This window comes from Heterodontus francisci, unplaced genomic scaffold (assembly GCF_036365525.1).
Source record: "Heterodontus francisci isolate sHetFra1 unplaced genomic scaffold, sHetFra1.hap1 HAP1_SCAFFOLD_43, whole genome shotgun sequence".
Taxonomy (NCBI): domain Eukaryota; kingdom Metazoa; phylum Chordata; class Chondrichthyes; order Heterodontiformes; family Heterodontidae; genus Heterodontus; species Heterodontus francisci.
Window position 1 is genome coordinate 3,890,763 of NW_027141852.1, and position 8,979 is coordinate 3,899,741.

The 8,979-nt window shown below is 45.6% G+C and overlaps 1 non-coding gene across 1 annotated transcript; it reads left to right on the plus strand.

Annotated features, from left to right (window-relative positions):
* The first annotated feature begins 661 nt into the window (after positions 1-661).
* Positions 662-733, plus strand: trnae-cuc (transfer RNA glutamic acid (anticodon CUC)). The gene has a single exon. It is a non-coding gene; the product is annotated as a tRNA-Glu (tRNA).
* Positions 734-8,979: the final 8,246 nt, after the last annotated feature.

Consider the following 8,979-nt stretch of genomic DNA (forward strand, 5'->3'; position numbering starts at 1 on the left):
AGATCTGTTCAAAATCTATCCCATTAAGCACAGTGGTAGTGGCACACAACACGATGGAGGGTATCCTCAATGTGAAGACGGGACATCATCTCCACAAGGACTGTGCAGTGGTCACTTCTACCAATACTGTCATGGACAGATGCATCTGCGGCAGGCAGATTGGTGAGGATGAGGTCAAGTATATTTTTCCCTCTTGTTCGTTCCCTCACCACCTACTGCAGACCCAATCGAGCAGCTATGTCCTTTAGGACTCGGCCAGCATGGTCAGTAGTGGTGCTACCGAGCCACTCATGGTGATGGACATTGAAATACCCCAGCCAGACTACATTCTGCACCCTTGCCACCCTCAGTGCTCCCTCCAAGTGGTGTTAATCAGTCTTTCGCTGTTACTTGCTGGTTTGCTCAGTACCTTTCTCTGTCTGTTCCTTTCTGGGTCCTGATAATCTCTTCCTGGTTTTCTGTGTGTCTTTCTCTGCCTGCCTCATTGTCAGTGCTGTTACTCAGTGTCCTTGTGTCATTGTGCAGTGAGGGTGAGTCTGTCAGCACGTGTGTTGCTGAGTCCGGGATTCTTGAGAAATCCGACGACAATCCTATTTTTGGAAAAACATTGGGGAAATCAACATATTTCACTAACGGGCAGCTAAAATTGCAAATAGTAGTTAGCAGAGTGGCGCAGCGGAAGCGTGCTGGGCCCTCAACCCAGAGGTCAATGGATCGAAACCGTTTTCTGCTATTTATGTTTGGTTGCAATACAAACAGTTCACTTTTGAAGCATCAAGTATTTACCCACAATAACAAGATGCTTCCAAAGGCACTCAATTGCAATCAGCTTCTTCCTTCCAGTGAACACATCAATCAGTAACAAATCACTTTTGCTCACACGAACACAAGCTGCAAACACGGACCAGCCGAGTCTCTCCCACTTTGTCAACCCCTTCCTGCAGAGCCTCCTCTCCACCACCAGATGGTGATGTTGGCCACAATAAAACCAGGACAAATGGTCACAGTGAGGAGACGGTCAGTAACAGAAAATAAAACAATAACAGGGAAAACCTTTGCACAACAACAGGGTACATCTTTACACAACAGAAAACATATTTACTAAACAGGAAATACCTTTAGACAACAGGGAGAATACAATCATACAAATGCCTTGTTTCTCCATCTCAGTCTCGTTGTCTCTCTCTCTGTTCCTCACTTTTGCTTCCTCACAGTCTATTGGTTTTCTCTGTGTTTTTCTCTCTGTCCCGTTGTCGATGGTGTTACTCAGCGACCTTGTAACATTGTGTAGCCAGGCTGAGCCTCCCAACACCTGTGTTGCTGTAATAAAGTCAGAAAATGCTGAAAATGCTCAGCTGGTCTGGCAGCATCTGTGCAGAGAGAAACAGTTAACAGTTCAGATCTGTTTCCTTAGCTCACATTAACTTTGTTTCTTTCTCCACAGATGCTGCCAGACCTGCTGACTATTTCAAGCATTTTCTGTTTATGTTTCAGATTTCCAGCATCTGCAGTAGTTTGCTTTTGTACGTGTGTTGCTATGTCTGGGACTGTTTGAGTGCAATGCTATTGCTTTATAAACAGCGTTGAAACAAACATTTATCTCGCTAACACACAGCACTAATACACAGCTGGATATAAACAGCAGCCTGCAGCAGAGGACGCACTGGAAGTTTATTAACACAAATAATTCACCAACACTATATTTACTGCTGTCCCCAATGACACCACACTTCATCTTAACACGTTTTACTCTTTATTTACATCAACTTCTTCCTTCCAGTAAACACTTCAATTTGGAACATAGCTTCCAAATCACCTTTATTCACAAACCCAAACACACACCAGTCCAGACTTTCCCCTTTCTGTCAACCCATTCCTGCATCACTGCCTCTCCACCAACAGTTGTTGCTGGAATCATACAATCATAGAATGGCTACAGCACAGAAGGAGGCCATTCGGCCTGTCGAACCCGTGCTGGCTCTCTGTTAGAGCAACTCACCTCATTTCACTCCCCAGTCAGTTCAATTTTGGAGGTGAGAAAACTTCTCGAAAGAATAATTCGGGACAAAATTAATAGTCCCATGGACAAATGTGGGTTAATTCAAGAAAGCCAGCATGGATTTCTTAAGGGAAAATCATGTTTAACTGTCCTGCGGGAGTTTTTTGATGAGGTAACAGAGAGGGATGATGAGGGCAATGCTGTTGATGTGGTGTACATGGACTTTCAAAAGGTCTGGCAGCATCTGAAAGGTCACTGAACTGAAACGTTAACTTTGCTTCTCTCTGTACAGATGCTGCCAGACCTGCTGAGTATTTCCAGCATTTCTTGTTTTCATTATGGCACAGAGTTCCCTTTTCAAACTTACAGAATTAACCACAATAATGTACTCTGAGATTCAAGTGAAATATCAGCCCAATATTTACACACATTATGAGTTTATAAATTTCAGTATTAATTCCCATAGTGCATCCTGACATATACATTAGATATAACATAACATAAGAACAGAAGAAATAGGAGCAGGAGTAGGCCATTCGGCCCCTCAAGCCTGCCCCGCCATTCAGTAAGATCATGGCTGATCTGCCCCAGACCTCAACTCCTCTTTCATGCCAGCTCTTCAAAGCCCTCAACTCTCCAATATTTCAAAAATCTATTTACATCCTCTTTAAATACTTTCAGTGATTTAGCCTCCAATACTGTCTGGGGTAGATAATTCCAGACATTCACTACCCTCTGAGAGAAGAAATTCCTTTGCATCTCAGTGTTAAATGAGTGTCCCCTTATTCTGTAACTATGTCGCCTAGTTTGAGATTCCCCCACTAGTGGAAACATCTTCTCAACATCTACCCTGTTAATAAAAACAAGAAATGCTGGAAATACTCAGCAGGTCTGGCAACATCTGTGAAGAAAGAAGCAGAGTTAATGTTTCAGGTCAGAGACCCTTCTTCACCCTGTTAAGCCCCCTCAGAATCTTGTACGTTTCAAAAAGATCACCCCTCATTCTTCTAAACACGAATGAATAACCTGTTTTGCCGTTCTTCATAAGTCAACCCCTTCATCCCAGGAATCAGCTGAGTGAATCGCTTTTGAACTCCTCCAATGCCAGTGCATCCTTTCTTAAGTCTAAACCTCAAGTGTAATATCAGATTGAGAGAATCTGAAAGAGAGCATAACCTGAGATACAAACTGAGAATTCAGTTTAAAACTCCCCCGGATTGTGAAACTAAAAGATACAAGAGCAATTCAATTTGTATAGACTGTGCTTTGGATCACATTCCAGCGCTCATCCAGTATCAGACTGGAAGATACTGTAGCAATTCCATTAGTGCAGACTCAGCTCTACATTACAGAGCAGGGAACATATTTAAACAACCGGGAACACTTTTACACAAGACGGATCATATTTACACAAGTGAGAAGATCTTTACCCAACAGGGAACCATTTTACACAATAACAGAGAACATCTTTACACAACAGCGAATACAGTAACACAACAGAGAACATATTACACAGCAGGAAATATTTTAAAAGAACACAGGGAACATCTTTACACAACAGAGAACACAATTACATAAATCATTGGTCTTTCGCTGTCTCTTGCTGGTTTGCTCAGTACCTTTCTCTGTCTGTTCCCTTCTGGGTCCTGATAATCTCTTCCTGGTTTTCTGTGTGTCTTTCTCTGTCTGTTCCTTTCTGGGTCCGAATGATCTCGACCCGGTTTTCTGTGTGTCTTTCTCTGTCCGTTCCTTTCTGGGTCCTGATAATCTCTTCCTGGTTTTCTGTGTGTCTTTCTCTGTCTGTTCCTTTCTGGGTCCGAATGATCTCTCCCTGGTTTTCTGTGTGTCTTTCTCTGTCTGTTCCTTTCTGGGTCCTGATAATCTCTTCCTGGTTTTCTGTGTGTCTTTCTCTGTCTGTTCCTTTCTGGGTCCTGATAATCTCTTCCTGGTTTTCTGTGTGTCTTTCTCTGTCTGTTCCTTTCTGGGCCCTGATATTCTCTTCCTGGTTTTCTGTGTGTCTTTCTCTGCCTGCCTCATTGTCGGTGCTGTTACTCAGTGTCCTTGTGTCATTGTGCAGTGAGGGTGAGTCAGTCAGCACGTGTGTTGCTGAGTCCGGGATTCTTGAGAAATCCGACTGCAATCCTATTTTTATAAAAAATTGGGGAAAAGAACATATTTCACTAATGGGCAACTTAAAATTAAAACAGCAGCTAGCGGAGTGGTGCAGCGGAAGCGTGCTGGGCCCATAACCCAGAGGTTGATAGATCGAAACCATTCTCTGCCATTTATGTTTGGTAATAACGCAAACAGCTTACTTTCAAAACTTCAAGTGTTTCCCCATAATAACAAAATGCGCTCGATTGAAATCAGCTTTTTCCTTCGAGTGAACACATCAATCAGTAACAAATCACTTTTACTCACACGAACACAAACTGCAAACACGGACCAGCCGAGTCTCTCCCACATTGTCAACCCCTTCCTGCAGAGCCTCGTCTCCAGCACCAGATGGTGATGTTGGCCACAATAAAACCAGGACAAATGGTCACAGTGAGGAGACGGTCAGTAACAGAAAATAAAACAATGACAGGGAAAACCTTTACACAACAACAGGGTACATCTTTACACAACAGAAAACGTATTTACACAACAGGAAATACCGTTACACAACAGGGAGAACACATTCATGCAAATGCCTTGTTTCTCCATCTCAGTTTCGTTGTCTGTCTCTCTCCGTTCCTCACTTTTATTTCCTCACAGTCTATTACTTTTCTGTGTGTTTTTCTCTCTGTCCCGTTGTCGATGGTGTCACTCAGCATCCTTGTAACATTGCGTAGCCAGGCTGAGCCTCCCAACACCTGTGTTATGGAACATAGAGCATAGAACAGTACAGCACAGTACAGGCCCTTCGGCCCACGATGTTGTGCCGAACCTTTAACCTACTCTAAGATCAAAACTACCTACATACCCTTCATTCTACTATCATCCATGTACCTATCCAAGAGACGCTTAAATGTCCCTAATGTATCTGCTTCGACCACCACCGCTGGCAGTGCATTCCACGCACCCACCACTCTCTGTGCAAAGAACCTACCTCTGACATCTCCCCGAAACCTTCCTCCATCACCTTAAAATTATGCCCCCTGGTGATAGCCCTTTCCACCCTGGGAAAAAGTCTCTGGCTATCCACTCGATCTATGCCTCTCATCATCTTGTACCCCTCTATCAAGTCACCTCTCATCCTTCTTCATTCCAATGAGAAAAGCCCCAGCTCCCTCAATCTTTCTTCGTAAGACATGCCCTCCAGTCCAGGCAGCATCCTGATAAATCTCCTCTGCACCCTCTCTAAAGCTTCCACATCCTTCCTATAATGAGACGACCAGAACTGAAAACAATATTCCAAGTGTGGTCTAACCAGGGCTTTATAGAGCTGCAACATAACCTCGCGGCTCTTAAACTCAATCCCCCTGTTAATGAAAGCCAACACACCTTGCGTCTTCGGAACAACCCTATCAACTTGGGTGGCAACTTTGAGCGATCTATGGACATGGGCCCCAAGATCCCTCCGTTCCTCCACACTACCAAGAATCCTGTCTTTTAGCCTGTATTCTGCATTCAAATTCGACCTTCCAAAATGAATCACTTCACACTTTTCCAGGTTGAACTCCATCTGCCTTTTCTCAGCCCAGCTCTGCATCCTGTCAATGTCCCGTTGCAACCTACAACAGCCTTCCACACTATCCACAACTCCAGCAACCTTCATGTCATCGGCAAACTTGCTAACCCAGACTTCCACTTGCTCATCCAAGTCATTTAGAAAAATCACAAAGAGCAGAGGTCCCAGAACAGATCCCTGCGGAACACCACTGGTCACCGAGCTCCAGGCTGAATACTTTCCATCTACTACCACCCTCTGTCTTCTATGGGCCAGCCAATTCTGTATCCAGACAGCCAACTTTCCCTGCATCCCATGCCTCCTTACTTTCTGAATGAGCCGACCATGGGGAACCTTATCAAACACCTTGCTAAAATCCATATACACCACATCCACTGCTCTTCCTTCATCAATGTGTTTTGTTACATCTTCAAAGAATTCAATAAGGCTTGTGAGGCATGACCTGCCCCTCACAAAGCCATGCTGACTGTCTCTAATCAAACTATGCTTTTCCAACTAATCATAAATCCTGTCTCTCAGAATCCTCTCCAATAATATGCCCACTACCTACGTAAGACTGACTGGTCTATAATTCCCAGGGTTATCCCTATTCCCTTTCTTGAACAAGGGAATAACATTTGCCACCCTCCAGTCATCTGGTACTACTCCAGTGGACAGTGAGGACGCAAAGATCATCGCCAAAGGCGCGGCAATCTCTTCCCTTGCTTCCCTTAATATCCTTGGGTATATCCCGTCTGGCCTCAGGGACTTATCTGTCCTCATGTCTTTCAAAATTTCCAGCACATCCTCCCTCTTAACATCAACCTGTTCGAGCATATCAGCCTGTTTCACGCTGTCCTCACAAACGAACAGGTCCCTCTCACTAGTGAATACTGAAGCAAAGTATTCATTTAGGACCTCCCCTACCTCCTCCGACTCCAGGCACAAGTTCCCTCCACTATCCCTGATCGGCCCTACTCTCACTCTGGCCATCCTCTTGTTCCTCACATAATTGTAGAACGCATTGGGATTTTCCTTAATCCTACCCGCCAAGACTTTTTCATGTCCCCTTCTAGGTCTCCTAAGTCCATTCTTCAGTTCCTTCCTGGCTACCTTGTAACCCTCTAGAGCCCTGTCTGATCCTTGCTTCCTCAACCTTAAGTAAGCTTCCTTCTTCCTCTTGACTAGCTGTTCCACATTTCTTGTCATCCAAGGTTCCTTCACCCTACCATCCCTTCCTTGCCTCATCAGGACAAACCTATCCAGCAGTCGCAGCAAGTGCTCCCTAAACAACCTCCACATTTCTGTTGGGCATTTCCCTGAGAACATCTGTTCCCAATTTATGCACCCCAGTTCCTGCCTAATAGCATTGTAATTCCCCCTCCCCCAATTAAATATTTTCCCATCCCGTCCGCTCCTGTCCCTCTCCATGACTATAGTAAAGGTCAGGGAGTTGTGATCACTATCACCGAAATGCTCTCCCACCGAGAGATCTGCCACCTGGCCTGGTTCGTTGCCAATCACCAAATCGAACATAGCCTCCCCTCTAGTCGGCTTATCTACATATTGAGTCAGGAAACCTTCCTGGACACACCTGACAAAAACTGGTCCATCCAAACTATTTGCACTAAGGAGGTTCCAATCAATATTTGGGAAGTTGAAGTCACCCATGACAACAACCCTGTTACTTCTGCACCTTTCCAAAATCTGCCTCCCAATCTATTCCTCCGTGTCTCTGTTGCTATTGGGGGGTCTATAGAAAATTCCCAATAAAGTGACTGCTCCTTTCCTGTTTCTGACTTCCACCCATAATGACTCAGTAGACAAACCCTCCTCGATGACCTCCCTTTCTGCAGCTGTGATACTATCCCTGATTAACAATGCCACTCCCCCACTTCTTTTACCTCCCTCCCTATTCCTTTTGAAACATCTAAACCCCGAAATATCCAACATCCATTCCTGCCCCTGTGATCTCCAAGTCTCCATAATGGCCACAACATCGTAGCTCGAAGTACTGATCCATGCTCTAAGTTCATCACCCTTATTCCTGACACTGCTTGCATTTAAATAGACACACTTCAACCCATCGTACTGGCTGCAACTTTGCCCTGTCAACTGTCTAACCTTCCTCACAGACTCTCTGCACTCTGTATCTGCCTGATCAACAGCTACCCCATCCACTTATCCATAGCTCCGGTTCCCATCCCCCTGCCAAACTAGTTTAAACCCTCGCAAAGAGCTCTAGCAAACCTCCCACCCAGGATATTGGTGCCCCTCCAGTTCAGATGCAACCCGTCCTTCTTGTCCAGGTCCCACCTTCTCCAGAAGGTATCCCAATGATCCACATAACTGAAGCCCTCCCTCCTACACCAGCTCTGTAGCCACGTGTTCAGCTGCACTCGCTCTCTGTTTCTAGCCTCACTAGCACGTGGCACCGGTATCAATCCTGACATTACTACTCTGCTCGTCCTGCCTTTTAGCTTCCAACCTAACTCCTATATTCGCCTTTCAGGTCCTCATCCCTTTTCCTAGCTATGTCATTGGTACCGATATGTACCGTGACTTCTGGCTGCTCCCCCTCCCCTTTAAGAATCCTGTAGACTCGATCCGAGACATCAATGACCCTGGCACCAAGGAGGCAACATACCATCCGGGAGTCTCGCTCGCGACCACAGAATCTCCTGTCTGTTCCTCGAACCATTGAATCTCCTCTCACTATCACTCTCCTATTCTCCACCCTTCCCTTCTGAGCTGCAGAGCCAGGCTCAGTGCCAGAGACCTGGCCGCTGTGGCTTTCCCCTGGTAGGTTCCCCCCCCCCCCCCCCACAACTGTATCCAAAACGGTATACTTATTATTGAGGGGAACGGCCACAGGGGATCCCTGCACTGTGCGCCTATTCCCTTTCCCTCCCCTGACGGTCACCCAGCTACCTTTATCTTGTGACTTAGGTGTCAGTACTTCCCTATAACTGCTCTCTATCATCCCCTCTGCCTCCCGCATGATCCGAAGTTCATCCAGCTCCAGCTCCAGTTCCCTAACGCAGTCTGTGAGGAGCTGGAGTTGGGTGCACTTCTCACAGGTGAAGTCAGCAGGGACAAAAGTGGTGACTCTTACCTCCCACATCCTGCAAGAGGAGCATGCAACTGCCCTAGCTTCCATCCCCTCTGCTCGACATTGACAACAGAGAATAAAAAAAATAAAGGAAAACCTTACCTTACCAAACCCTCCACACAAGAGTCCTTTTTTTTGGTTGGAGGAGGAGGATGGGTGGAAACACTACACGTGTAGTGTTTCGGGTTTAGCCACTACGCAAATATATAAGTTCAC